This window comes from Phyllobates terribilis, unplaced genomic scaffold (genome assembly GCF_046119375.1).
Source record: "Phyllobates terribilis strain yellow unplaced genomic scaffold, ASM4611937v1 Scaffold_3__8_contigs__length_932513732, whole genome shotgun sequence".
Taxonomy (NCBI): domain Eukaryota; kingdom Metazoa; phylum Chordata; class Amphibia; order Anura; family Dendrobatidae; genus Phyllobates; species Phyllobates terribilis.
In genome coordinates, this window is record NW_027362763.1 from 781404635 (window position 1) to 781420152 (window position 15518).

The window sequence follows — 15518 nt, forward strand, 5'->3', positions numbered from 1 at the left end:
CTAATAAATGACATTTGGCAAGCGACAACGTCTATAACATACAGTTCATTGTTTAACATGTGTGCAATATTGTAGGCTGCAGATAGAACTCCTACCAGTATTAGAGTATGCTAACATGTTGTGACTCCAGTATGGCTTTTTGCCACAACAATGACAAAAAAACCCCGAACCATTTGCTGCGATTTTTTGGGGGGGAAATCTCATTAAAATTATTATGTTTTTATAGCGATTGCGGGGAAAAAATGCACCACGTCCACAACAAGTGAACGCAGTCTTACATACAGTACATCTATATGAACCACATCTATATAAAAAAATTTGGCTTTAAATTTTGCACCGTGAGCAAAAAATGTTGGTGAAAAGATACTGTCCCATTCTCATCCTGATAAGTGGGATGATTTTTTTATCACTTGTCATCCACCTGCAGTTTTTTTTTTTTACAGTAGCACCTATTAATCATTTAGGCTGTGTACCCACTATGCATTTTTTAAGCGTTTCCGCAGCGGCAATTCCGCTGCAGAAACGCTTAAAAAACGCTTGGTAGAAGGTCTGCCATGTTCCCCAATGATAATCCGCATGTGCTGTGCACATGCTGCGGAAATTTCCGCTGCAGATTATCATTGCGGAAAAATCCGCAGCACTACCAATTATTTTGCGGAAGAGCGGTGTTTTCGCCGCCATTGACTTGCATTGGAACGCATGGAATCCGCATCACTGCATCTGTACATGCGGATTCCATGCAGTTCAATGTGCGGATGGTACCCGGGTCTGGAGTAGAGGAGACTCTCCTCCGGACCCGGGTACCATAGAACCTGTAAAAAAAATAATAAAATAAAAAATAAATATTATAGTTACCTTCTGATGGCCCCCGGCGTCCTTGTCTCGGCTTGCCGGCAGCTCGCGGTAGACTAAAGAACCTGCGGTGACGTCATTTAGTCATGTGACGGGTCACGCGACCGCTGATGTCGATAGGTCCTTTAGTCTACCGTGAGCTGCCGGCAAGCCGAGACAAGGACACTGGGGGCCATCAGATGGTAAGTATATATTTATTTTTTATTTTTTACCATTCTTTCGGTCACACTATATAAATCCATGCCGGTTGCATGGATTTATATAGTGTGACCAAGTTGTCAAGCACTTTTCCAAGTGTTGCTAAAATCGTTTGGAAAGCGCTTGTCAACCCGCATGCGGAAATGCAAGTGAAGAACGCTTCACATCCGCTTGTCCCTGGCAGGAAAAATGCATGTACAATCCGCATGTACAATCCGCATGCGGTTTTTCTGCCAGGAAGATGCAGAAACGCTCAGGAAAAATCCGGAACATTTCTGCATCGTGGACACATAACCTTACAGTTTCCTATGTCCTAGAGTTGCAATGTATCCGTAAAAATAGGATGCCAAACTATGACATCCGAATTTTTTCTCGTAGCCATAAACTTGAATGGGGGAGCCTCATCCGATTTCAGAGTCAAATCGCAGCATGCTGTGATTTTTTTTTCATAGACAAAATTCCGTCAGTGAAAAATATCATCCCTTTGCCCTGCTTCATTGAATAACATGGGTCAGTACGCTATCTGATAAAAAAAAAAATTTGATAGTACTCGTCCCATATATACAGTGGTGTGAATGAGCCCTACATGTGACTCTTCCATTGTTTCTCACATTATACATATAGTTTATTCACTGCAATGCACATAGAATCCCAGTTATTCACCATTTGCGAAATGCCAAAACCAGCACTCCTCTCTCACATTTGTGCCACATTGAAAGTCACTATGCTGTTGTAACAAGTACAATACATAAGCGCAGCATTAAACACTGCACACACCTAACAGGCTCCAGATGATCGTATTACCAATTATCACAATAACAAGATGTTAAATGTTTACAGTAAAAAACTTAATAGTGAAATAATTCCACGCTGAAGAGCAATTAAATTGTAATGATGTATGATTACTACTGGGAGAGGCTCTTCTGTTTTGTTTTTTCATCTTCTTAATAGGAGCAGTAAGCCAAAGAACCAGATGGCGTTCCCATCTACATTCGCTCTTTGCTGTTCTGCTGTTTTCTAAAACTTGGTAATGAATATTTTCATTTAGATACACAGAGAATTTAGGAAAAATTATCTATCTATCTATCCACACTATGTGGCCAAAAATGTCGGAATAACGACACATCTCTCATACAGGAGCTATTATGACATTCCATTCTAAATTCATAGCCATTAAAGAGGTTGTCCACTACTTTACCATTGATAACCTATCCTCAAGATAGGTCATCAATGTCTCATTGGTGGGGGTGCAACACCTGGCACCATCGATCAGCTGTTCTCGGTGTCAGCTGCGGACGGAGCAGCTTCGTCTACTGCATAGTGCAGTACCACAGTAGACGGAGCAGCTCCAGCCAGCGCCGACACCGAAACCAGCTGATCGGTGGTGGTGCAGGATGTAAGTTGGTTTCCCCTTTGCTACTAAAACAATTTCCCCTTCACTGGGAAGGCTTTCTATACAGTTTTGAAAGGTGTCTGTGGAAATTTTTGCCCCCTCAAACAAAAAAACATTGAGACCAGACACTGATGTTTGATGTGAGGGCCAGTCTTACAATGTGAGTCCTAGTTTATCCCAATGGTGTTCAATGGGGTTGAGGTCGGGGCTCTGTGTGACCAGTCAAGTTCTTACACACCAAACTCCCCCAACCATGCTTTTATGGATTTTGCTTTGTGCACTGTGACAGGCATATTATAACAGAAAAGTGTTTTCCCCAAACTGTTCTCACAAAGCTGAAAGCATACAATTGTCTAAAATGTCTTGGTATGCTGCTGAAGCATTGTAATTTCCCTTCACGGGAACTACACCAACACCTGAAAAATAACCCTATTGCATTATCCCTCCATCAAACCGTATAGTCGTCACCACATTGCAGTCAGGTAGGTTACATTTTCTAGTGTTCATCAAACCCAGTCTCATCCATCAGATAAAGAAGAGTGAATCATTAATCCAAAGAACACATTTCCACTGCTCCAGACTCCAGTAGTAGCGGCTTACGCCACTCCATCCGACACTTGGTATTGTGCTTGGTGATGTCAGACATTTATGCAGCTGCTTGACCATGGAAACCACGGCATACCATGAATGTACAGTTTCTGTGCTGATGTTATTGCCAGAGGAGATTTGAACTCTGTAGGTAAGGAGTCTGCAGGTGTGTTGGTGCTATCATGTTGTCTGACACTTTGTGTCCAAAACACTCCTGTGTATCAGAGAGCCTACCGGGATAGCTGCCGGCAGAACCAGCTATCTAATGTGTATGGGGGCTTAGATTGCTATGGTTTCTTAGTGCTTCCACTTTGGAATAATGCCACGCACAGCTGATCGTGGAAAATTTAGGAGGAAAGAATTTCACAAACGGACTTGTTGTAATTGTTTCGTCCTATTTCGTTACCAGGCTGGAATTCAGTGAGCTCTTTCAAATTACTCATTCTTTTACAAATGATTGTAAAGGCAGACAGCATGAAGGTGCTGGATTTTATACATCTGTGACAATAGGACTAAATAAAGAAAACAGAATTCCGTGATTAAAGAGAGCCTGTCACAAGGTCTTTGCCACCTAATCTAAGAGCAGCATATTGTACTGTAGAGACAGAGACTTTGATTCCAGCGATGTGTCACTTACTGGGCTTCTTGCTTTACGCTTGATAAAATCCTTGTTTTATTAGCAAGAGATTATCACTAGAGGACTAGTAAACCTGCTGCCATATAGTCTTCCATATTCATGAGCTCTATATAGCCTCTCCACTGATCTGTTGACAGATTCCCTTAAGAAGTGATTCCCAATCTGTTTGTCTATATAGTGTGTGTGTGTGTGTGTAAATCTATGTGTGTGTATATATACAGTATATATAAAAGAAGCCTCACTTGGCCGCTTCTGGCAGTAGACTCAGGAACCGTGTTTTCTCTGCAGGCTTCATTATGTGCATAAAGCCCTGCAGCTCCAGCAAAAATGAATACAGCCTTACTGGCAAAACAACAAAACAAAAAGATAAACGATAGCACAGTTGTAACATACCTGGCGGCGTCCTTGCATGGTGGTCCATCTCCCACTGTGCAAGAGCGCGCACTTGATCTCCAGTCCAGAATGTCTCTCTGGCTTCCCTCCATGCTGTCTGTTTGTGTCTGTTTCTGCTGCTTAAGGGCGGCGCCCGATCACTTCCTGCTTTTTGTACCTGCTGCGTCCTCAGCCTATTGCTGTCTGTCACCTGGTATATAGCTCAGCTGCTCCCATCTATTCCTGCCTGAGCATAGTGTTTCTTTCAGTGTGTGCTTGCACTCTGAAGGTGCCAGGTCCCGTTCTGTGTTCTCTTGTCTGCCTATCCTGGAGGCTGTATTTCCAGGCCTGTCTAACACGCTCCTTGCCTGTTCGTCCCGCCTCTCTGGGGGCCGTATTCCCAGACCCGCTCCTGTATTCCGCTGCAGTGTCGGTCTCCTCCGTACACTCAGTTCCAGTCTGAACTCTCTCCTATCCTTTACCTGTTTTGCCTCTATGTCCGTTCCCTTCCTTTTTCTGCAGAGTCTGAACTCGTACCTAACTCCTGCTTGTTGTCTCTGTACTCCCGTTTGTGAGTTTGTGGTCCACTCGCTACTTCTCTGCTAGTACCCTGTGGGTGTCTGGCTCTGCCTTTCCCTTCCTGTCTGTTCCGTGTGAACAGAGCCCTGTCCCCCCTACTCAGCCTAGCCTGCTCTGACTCCTTTGCTCACCGCTCCGGCGGTTCTAGCCTGCTCTGACTCCTTTGCTCACCGCTCCGGCGGTTCTAGCCTGCTCTGACTCCTTTGCTCACCGCTCCGGCGGTTCTAGTCTGCTCTGACTCCTTTGCTCACCGCTCCGGCGGTTCTAGTCTGCTCTGACTCCTTTGCTTACCGCTCCGGCGGTTCTAGCCTGCTCTGACTCCTTGATCACTGCTCCGCAGCCTTGCTCCGCTCTGACCCTTTTGCTCACTGCTCCGGCAGCCTTGCTCCGCTCTGACCCTTTTGCTCACTGCTCCGGCAGTCCTGTCCTGCCCTGCTTCTGCCCGCTGCTCCGGCAGTCCTGTCCTGTCCTGCCCTGCTTCTGCCCGCTGCTCCGGCAGTCCTGTCCTGCCCTGCTTCTGCCCGCTGCTCCGGCAGTCCTGTCCTGCCCTGCTTCTGCCCGCTGCTCCGGCAGTCCTGTCCTGCCCTGCTTCTGCCCGCTGCTCCGGCAGTCCTGTCCTGCCCTGCTTCTGCCCGCTGCTCCGGCAGTCCTGTCCTGCCCTGCTTCTGCCCGCTGCTCCGGCAGTCCTGTCCTGCCCTGCTTCTGCCCGCTGCTCCGGCAGTCCTGTCCTGCCCTGCTTGTGCTCGCTGCTCCTGCAGCCCCGTCCTGCTCTGTTCTTGCCCACCGCTTCGGGCGTTCCCTCTCTGCTGTGGTTGTCTACCGCATCTGCGGTTCTGTGACCCAGTCTGTACTGGGTCTTAACCTTTCTGTGCTCCAGCCCGTCCTTTCGGCCAGTACCTCCCTGCCTGCATACTCGCCTGTATCCACCCATCTGCATACCTGCCGTGTTTGCTTACATCCACAAGGCTGTGCCAGCCTAACCTGCCTGTTCCTGAGTCCCAGTGTGTACTGGGTCCTATCCCGCCTGTGTTCCTCCCTGTCTGCACTCTAGTTGTGCTTGCCTGTACCCCTCTGCCTGTATTGTTCCTGAGTCCCAGTGTGTACTGGGTCCTATCCCGCCTGTGTTCCTACCTGCTAGTGCCTCCCTGTCTGCACTCTAGCTGCGCTTGCCTTTACCCGCCTGCCTGCATACCAGTCGTGCCTGCCTATACCCTCCAGTCTGTGCGCCGGCCTAACCAGCCTGTTCCAGTAATCCCTGTGTGGGTCAACCCCCGTGTCCGGAGTTTGACCTGGAGTAGCACCTGGTCCCTCTGCCCGGTTTCTCCCTGGTGCACTGGCGTCGTATGCCGTCGTGCCATCTTGGTCGGATCGGCCAGATACTTAGTCACGCCCCTCCAGGCACTCTCCGGTTCATGGTCCAGTGGAACCACAACACCCGCACACGCCAGTCAGTCCGGGCGTGTGCATAACAGCATGCTCAGGCCATGGTTCCCGTTGAGCCCCACGGCCTTCGCTCTCTGAGAAGTTTTCCAGCGAATACATGCATTAAAAATAAATAAATAAATTTTATTTATTTTTTTCTCAGCTGAGTTCCAGGCGAATTACGCACCCGTCCAGATGGATCTATCTGCTCTCGTTCCTGCGGATCCGCCACGTTACTATGGGGATCCAAGACAAAGTCGTGCATTTGTGGAGCAATGCATGCTACACTTCAAGTTCTACCCTCTATGTTTTCCCACCGATCGGGTTAAGGTGGCATTCATTATGTCTTACCTGGCGGGTGATGCCTTGGAATGGATCAACCCCCTATATGAAACACAGGATCCAATCCTCCTGGACCTAATGGCCTTCCTGGTGGCCTTTCTAATGGTCTTCGATGATCCTAACCCGGAGGCTCCTGCTGAAGCTTCACCTCCCAATATCCCGGAGCAGCCCCGATGGGTAATGTGTGTGGGTAGCGCAATAGTCCTCCAGCCCAATGAGACTACTGTCCACCCAGAATCTTCACAGGGTGACTACGCTTTCCGGAATACATCTCCCAACCTCAAGAGGCAGTCCAGACGTGCTAGACGTAGAGGCAAGCCGTCACGCCAGGGTCTGTCCTCCCTGAGACCTCCTGACCCCAACCTTGAAGTCCCTACTGAAGCTTCATCTCCCTGTATCCCGGAGAAGCCCCAACGGGTAATGTGCGTGGGTAGTGCTCCGGTTCTCCTGCCCGAAGAGACTTCTGCCCATCCAGACTCCACACAGGAGAACTTCCTGCACCCGGCATCAGATGCTTCACCCACTTTTACCGGTGTGCATGTCCAAGGATGCTCCAAAGCTGTGGTTACCTCTGAGTCTGTGCACCTCTACTACCTGGCGGAGGACCCCCTGTTGCCTCCTGAATCCTCCGGGATACCACTCGATGACAAATGGAGAGAGACTTCTCTACACTCGGTACTCGATACTTTGTCCGCTTCGTCCTGTGAGCCTGACAATCGGTACCCCAAAGTGGTAGTTACCCCCGAGTCTCTACACCCCTCCGACCAGGCGGAGGACCTCCAGTTGTCTCCAGAACCCTTCGGGGTGCTACCTGGTAGCGAAAGGACAGAGACTCTCCTATACTCTGTACCTGATACCTCGCTTGCTTCGTCCAGTGAGTCCAACCTAGTGTACTCCGAAGCAGAGGTTACTCCCGAGTCTCTACACCCCTCCGACCAGGCGGAGGACCTCCAGTTGTCTCCAGAACCCTTCGGGGTGCTACCTGGTAGCGAAAGGACAGAGACTCTCCTTTACTCTGTACCTGATACCTCGCTCGCTTCGTCCAGTGAGTCCAACCTAGTGTACTCTGAAGCAGAGGTTACCCGTGAGTCTCTACACCCTTCTGACCAGGCGGAGGACCGCCAGTTGTCTCCAGAACCCTTCGGGGTGCCACCTGGTGGTGAATGGACAGAGACTTTCCTATACTCGGTACCCGATACCTCGCCTGCTTCGTCCAGTGAGTCCGACCTAGTGTACTCTGAAGCAGATGTTTTCTCTGAGCCTCTGCACTCTTCTGACCCGGCGGAGGACCTCCAGTTGTTTCCTGAATCCTCCGGGGTACCACCAGATAACAAAGAGACAGTGACTTTTCCTCATTATGTACCTGATAACCCGTCTATTTCTTCCTGTGAGCTTGACAAGATGTACCTCGAAGCAGAGATTACCCCCAAGTCTCTGTCCCCCTCCAACCCGGTGAAGGACTTCCAGTTGTCTCCTGTACCCTCTGGGGTGCCACCTGAAAATATGTGGAGAGAGACTTCCTTGTGTGCTGTTCCTGGTACTCCACCCGTTTCGTCTGTTGCTGAGGATGGCTGGATAGGAGGTAGCATCCTAGCTAACCAGATGAGATCAGTTTTTCCTGTGGACAGTGGAAGTGATCTCCTTGAAGTGAACGACTGGTCCTCGAATTCCCTGCGGAAGATTCTGGCAGGCCTGAAGAAGAGGGGGCGTAAGGGGGGGGGTACTGTAACATACCTGGCGGCGTCCTTGCATGGTGGTCCATCTCCCACTGTGCAAGAGCGCGCACTTGATCTCCAGTCCAGAATGTCTCTCTGGCTTCCCTCCATGCTGTCTGTTTGTGTCTGTTTCTGCTGCTTAAGGGCGGCGCCCGATCACTTCCTGCTTTTTGTACCTGCTGTGGGTCACACCCCTTGTGCGTGCTCAGCCTATTGCTGTCTGTCACCTGGTATATAGCTCAGCTGCTCCCATCTATTCCTGCCTGAGCATAGTGTTTCTTTCAGTGTGTGCTTGCACTCTGAAGGTGCCAGGTCCCGTTCTGTGTTCTCTTGTCTGCCTATCCTGGAGGCTGTATTTCCAGGCCTGTCTAACACGCTCCTTGCCTGTTCGTCCTGCCTCTCTGGGGGCCGTATTCCCAGACCCGCTCCTGTATTCCGCTGCAGTGTCGGTCTCCTCCGTACACTCAGTTCCAGTCTGAACTCTCTCCTATCCTTTACCTGTTTTGCCTCTATGTCCGTTCCCTTCCTTTTTCTGCAGAGTCTGAACTCGTACCTAACTCCTGCTTGTTGTCTCTGTACTCCCGTTTGTGAGTTTGTGGTCCACTCGCTACTTCTCTGCTAGTACCCTGTGGGTGTCTGGCTCTGCCTTTCCCTTCCTGTCTGTTCCGTGTGAACAGAGCCCTGTCCCCCCTACTCAGCCTAGCCTGCTCTGACTCCTTTGCTCACCGCTCCGGCGGTTCTAGCCTGCTCTGACTCCTTTGCTCACCGCTCCGGCGGTTCTAGCCTGCTCTGACTCCTTTGCTCACCGCTCCGGCGGTTCTAGTCTGCTCTGACTCCTTTGCTTACCGCTCCGGCGGTTCTAGCCTGCTCTGACTCCTTGCTCACTGCTCCGCAGCCTTGCTCCGCTCTGACCCTTTTGCTCACTGCTCCGGCAGCCTTGCTCCGCTCTGACCCTTTTGCTCACTGCTCCGGCAGTCCTGTCCTGCCCTGCTTCTGCCCACTGCTCCGGCAGTCCTGTCCTGCCCTGCTTCTGCCCGCTGCTCCGGCAGTCCTGTCCTGCCCTGCTTCTGCCCGCTGCTCCGGCAGTCCTGTCCTGCCCTGCTTCTGCCCGCTGCTCCGGCAGTCCTGTCCTGCCCTGCTTCTGCCCGCTGCTCCGGCAGTCCTGTCCTGCCCTGCTTGTGCTCGCTGCTCCGGCAGCCCCGTCCTGCTCTGTTCTTGCCCACCGCTTCGGGCGTTCCCTCTCTGCTGTGGTTGTCTACCGCATCTGCGGTTCTGTGACCCAGTCTGTACTGGGTCTTAACCTTTCTGTGCTCCAGCCCGTCCTTTCGGCCAGTACCTCCCTGCCTGCATACTCGCCTGTATCCACCCATCTGCATACCTGCCGTGTTTGCTTACATCCACCAGTCTGTGCCAGCCTAACCTGCCTGTTCCTGAGTCCCAGTGTGTACTGGGTCCTATCCCGCCTGTGTTCCTACCTGCTAGTGCCTCCCTGTCTGCACTCTAGCTGTGCTTGCCTGTACCCCTCTGCCTGTATTGTTCCTGAGTCCCAGTGTGTACTGGGTCCTATCCCGCCTGTGTTCCTACCTGCTAGTGCCTCCCTGTCTGCACTCTAGCTGCGCTTGCCTTTACCCGCCTGCCTGCATACCAGTCGTGCCTGCCTATACCCTCCAGTCTGTGCGCCAGCCTAACCAGCCTGTTCCAGTAATCCCTGTGTGGGTCAACCCCCGTGTCCGGAGTTTGACCTGGAGTAGCACCTGGTCCCTCTGCCCGGTTTCTCCCTGGTGCACTGGCGTCGTATGCCGTCGTGCCATCTTGGTCGGATCGGCCAGATACTTAGTCACGCCCCTCCAGGCACTCTCCGGTTCATGGTCCAGTGGAACCACAACACCCGCACATGCCAGTCAGTCCGGGCGTGTGCATAACAACAGTCCATAGCAGTGTGGGGTTCGCCCACACTGGTTATAGACCCAGCTTTCAGCTCCTCTCTGAGCTGTGGCTTTTCCATTCTGGAGACCCTGCCTCTCCAAACTCCACAACAGAAAAAAAAAAAAGTGACTGAGCATTTAAACCTTGCTCAGCCACACCCTGAGGGAAGGTAGTGTGAATGGCTTCCCACCCTCTTTGCCATTCACATAAAACCACACACCCTTTAGTGAGTTAACCCCCAGCATATAACATGCTGACAGAAATTTTGCAGGTTTCAGTTCACACAGGCTAGCAACTTGAGTGACACATACCTCCCCTTATATATCACACCAGTGACTCTGTCACAATATATACAGTTGTGCTCAAAAGTTTACATACCCGGCAGAATTTTTCTTTTCTTGGCCTTGTTTCAGAGAATATGAATGATAACAAAAAAACTTTTTCTCCACTCATGGTTATTGGTTGGGTGAAGCCATTTATTGTCAAAGTACTGTGTTTTCTCTTTTTAAATCTTAATGACAACCAAAAACATCCAAATGACCCTGATCAAAAGTTCACATACCCCAGTTCTTAATATTGTGTATTGCCCCCTCTAACATCAATGACAGCTCGAAGTTTTTTGTGGTAGTTGTTGATGAGGTTCTTTAATTTCTCAGATGGTAAAGCTGCCCATTCTTCTTGGCAAAAAGCCTCCAGTTCCTGTAAATTCCTGGGCTGTCTAGCATGAACTGCGCGCTTGAGATCTCCCCAGAGTGGCTCAATGATATTGAGGTCAGGAGACTGAGATGGCCACTCCAGAACCTTCACTTTGTTCTGTTGTAGCCAATGACAGGTTGACTTGGCCTTGTGTTTTGGATCGTTGTCATGTTGGAACGTCCAAGTACGTCCCATGCGCAGCTTCCGGGCTGATGAGTGCAAATTTGCCTCCAGTATTTGCGGATAACGTGCTGCATTCATCTTTCCTTCAACTTTTACCAAGTTTCCTGTGACTTTGTAGCTCACACATCCCCAAAACATCAGCGATCCACCTCCGTGCTTTACAGTAGGAATGGCGTTCCTTTCATCATAGGCCTTGCTGACCCCTCTCCAAATGTAACGTTTATGGTTGTGGCCAAAAAGTTCAACTTTGGTCTCATCACTCCTAATTACCTAGTTCCAGAAGTTTTGAGGCTTTTCTCTGTGCTGTTTGGCGTATTGTAGGCGAGATACTTTGTGGCATTTGCGCAGTAAAGGCTTTCTTCTGGCGACTCGACCATGTAGCCCATTTTTCTTCAAGTGCCTCATTATTGTGCATCTTGAAACAGCCACACTGCTAGTTTTCAGAGAGTCCTGAATTTCAGCTGATGTTATTTATGGGTTTTTCTTTGCATCTCGAACAATTTTCCTGGCAGTTGTGGCCGAAATTTTTGTTGGTCCACCTGACCGTGGTTTGGTTTTTACAGAGCCCCTGATTTTCCATTTGTTAATCACAGTTTGAAAGCTGCTGACTGGCATTATCAATTCCTTGGATTTTTTTTTGTATCCCTTTCCTGTGTTATTCAGTTCAACTACCTTTTCCCGTAGATCAGTTAACAATTCTTTTGCTTTCCCCATGACTCACAATCCACAAATGTCAGTGGCTGGATGAAAGATGCAAGAGTCTGTCTGGATCCCAGAAACTCACTCAGCTTTTATGCACACACACTGATTACAAGCAAACAGGTCACAGGTGAGGATGTTACTTTTAGTAGCCATTCAAACCCATTTGTGTCAAATTCTGTGCGTGTTCTCAGGCTAAAATCACCAGGGTATGTGAACTTTTGATCATGGTCATTTGGATGTTTTTAGTTTCATTAAGATTTAAAAAGAGAAAACACAGTAGTTTGACAATAAATGGCTTCACCCAACCAATAACGATGAGTGGAGAAAAAGTTTTTTTGTTATCATTCATATTCTCTGAAACAAGGCCAAGAAAGGAAAAATTCTGCCAGGGTATGTAAACTTTTGAGCACAACTGTACATATATTGTAGGGATTCATGCTCTCAGGTAGGCATTACCTGCCCACAGCACACAGACACTGGACATTCTTGTGTCAAAACAATTTGACATTTATTTCTTCAGGTTGCACAGCATTGAAAAACAAAACCATAAACATAAAATCCCTAGGCTTTTCCAGGCGCTAACTAAACAGAACAGATCCTGGCTACTCATACACAGCTGAGCTAGTCTGTCACGGGTGTGTCAGAGGTGACAGTCGCCCTGCAGTTGTTTGCAGGAGATCTCTATGTTTGACATTACAGACATCATAGAGGCTGTCTGTCTCTAGGACCCAGCAGCTACCTCCCTCTTGCTAATTAGCTCCCTGGTGTGTCTGAGAGGGAGGTGCTGGCGATATTCATTACTACTTGTGAGGCTTTCGCAAGAGCAGTACTTCATCCTCTCTGGAGCTTGAGGCCATGTGAGCATTTGGCTGAAGTCGTCTAAAGCTAAGCAATTCCCCACTGTTTGTCTACCCTTGTTGTCTATAGAGTTTAGTGGAGATCGACTAGTGCTCATCTCCTCCCTTCCCTTGCCTTAGCCATATGCCAGGGAAAGTCAGGACGAGGCACGCGTCCGGCGATTAGTGAAGAGCCAATATAGGGACGGTAGTTGAGACAGGGTGACACTAAACCAGACTAGGAGGTCTCCACTCCCCCCTTTCCATAGTGTCTGGGCTCCCTTTCCCTCTTCCCTCTGTGTTGCAGTAAGTCTTTCCCACACCCTGCGTGACATAGTCCCAGTTCGGTCAAACAAAACAGCTGTTGTCCATAGCAACCACTGATACTTGCAGTTTGGTGCACACGGCCTGTGCAGTCTCTTGTCATAGGATTCTGGCTTGTCTCTCTCACTAGCTCCAATGCAATCCACTCTGGTCAGCTTCCCACAGCTGACTGACTAAGGTGAACACCTAGCCTAGTTATATGCAGAGGCAGCCAGGTGCGAATAATCAGAGCTTGTAGGATATAACCCTAGCCTACCTGGCTTGCTAACATACTCCCCCCTCTGCCCAAAGACAAGGGCTGGGCACCATCTGCCAACTAACAGAGTCTACAGGGTTTTAAATTGACCCGAACGTGAGGCTCATGTCTGATGATACAAGGGTGACCTAGTACCTTCAAGAACTTGCCTCTATATTTGGATACCGATTTTTCGTCTTACCCCTACCCCCTTCCCAGGGACTAGTACATGCGGAAGTGTAGTCCTTGCCCACAGGGTCACCAAACTCCCTGAGTCTAGAAGTTCCATCACTTGGATACCGTTTACAGTCACCTTGCATACCTGAAGCCTCTCGCCAGGATGAGGAACATCACTGCAGGCAGGGTACGCTGTAGTCCATAGGCTCTGAGGTCAAGGGACAATGGGCTGATAAATTACCCAGGACTTGACACCTCCAATAGACAATGGTATAAGATGTACCCTTTGGACCCATCTCTGACCCCTCCAGGGTCATTGTGTGTCCCTCAGAAGTGGCCTTGAGCCCCTTATTTTGGGTATGCCAGAAATGTGACCTAAGGCTCCCTTGATTGCTCAGCAAATTCTCCATCGCCAAGTATCTTTCCATGAGGCTAACAAGGTCATCTGCATTCTGGGGATCTCCTTGGGCAACACAACTTTCAACGGATTTCGGTAGTGAGTAGATAAATCGATCCACTACAACACTTTACACCATCTGTGCTGGAGAGTAGGTCTTGGGCAGCAGCCATTTTTGCACCGGGTGTAGCAGGTCGTACACCTGGAACAGGTGTCCCTTTAGTAGCACCAGACATGCACCCATTGTGTCTGGACTGCCAGGGTGATGACCAAACATGCCATAATCTCCGGCTTCAGCTTGCCATTCTCCTTGGCATCCTTCAGGGAAAGGTCGTAATACGATTTCTGTTGTGTCTCACTAAGGTATGGAGCTAAGACCTCTCGTCATTACTCTGGGGCAGTTTCTCCATTTCCCCTTTCAAATACAGTCAGGAAAGCCTCAACGTCATCTTTCAGAGTCATCTTCTGTAAGGCCTCCCGTACCGTTCACCCCACGCAGACATCTTCACTTTGGCTGGCAGGTGATGCCATCTTCCTGGCCCAGACTGTTTCTGCCAGGAGAGCAATCTGCTGATGATACTGCTTCTGCCGTAGCTGCTGTTGTTGTAACTGCTACCGCAATTTCTGCTGCTTCTGTTGTAACAGCTGCCGCAACTTCTGCTGCCACCGATGATACTGCTGGATCAGGAGTTTGTTGGTTTCCTGCTCGGTCTGCTGCTGCTGTTGCTGCACCTGGACTAATTGCTTAACAAACTCCTCCATGCTTTCAGGCTGTGTTTGCAATTCTGTAGCTACCTTTACACAGGACATTCAATCTTCACACTGCAATTGCCTGTATTCTCTGGGACTTATATATATTTCAACACTTCTAGTCAAAACTTAAACTAAAAAAATACAGCAAAAAGTATCTAAAAGGCTGCATGTCAACATAGCCTTACACTTTCTTGGCATTCTCTCAAGTTCAAATGAACAGAAAAGCTTTGTCAAGAGTTCATTTGTGGAATCTCTAGTCTTCAGAAAGTGTTTGCCTCTGCAAAGGGGCCCGGTTGGATCTGATGACACCAGAACCACCTCCCTAGGATCGTCCATTAAGGAATTATGACCCATCTGATGTTTTGGAGTTATTATCTGCCAGGGACACAGGAAGGGGGCTCAGGTTCAGCCCAGGGGGCAGGAGGGGAGTGACCCAGAGGGATTAAATGCTACTGCAGATAATGGCCTAGTGCTTTTTCTCTGGGAGGTTGCGACGACATATCGTGTGGGGAGAAGTCCACGCAACAGAGGGGTCCGCAAGCTTCCCATGTGGCAGCCCCTCCCCCCGCAAGCCAGGCCTTTCATCTGACTGGTAACTGGCTGTTAATATCTTCATACTTTTGTACCACTACTGTTGTATTTGCATCTCTGACCATTATGTATGTATAACTTTTGTGTATGTGGTGTATTGTCTAGTGTGCCTTTAAGGCTATTAAATATATAATTTAACCTTGGGCTGCTCTTTTATCTTGATCCACGAATCCACATGTCCATTGTTCTGTTAACTCTCATGCTACCAGGGCTGGTTTCTGGCCCAATATAATTCCCGTTAACGGACCGGGCTTATATCAAATAGGAACTGGTGGCGGCTCTATCAGGTTGATAAGGTTCTGATTCACTGGCACGAGTGAAGGGGGCCTCTCAGCCTGTCAGGGGTGTGAGCGAGTGTGGTGCCACGTCAGTGACTGAGTGGGCCACCTCTTCTCACTCTCGGTACCTTCCTGAACCCGTGTGGACAGGGGATGTCTGTGTAAAACTGTACCAATCTGACCTTACGTGTCCCCAAGGGGTGCGGAACGTCATGGTGCAAATTGCGAATCCGTATCACGTGATCTGTCTGACGTAATACAATGTCAGGCGAGTGGCAAGGTGAGTATCTTTCACAATGACCAAGTAAAAGCAGTGACTGTA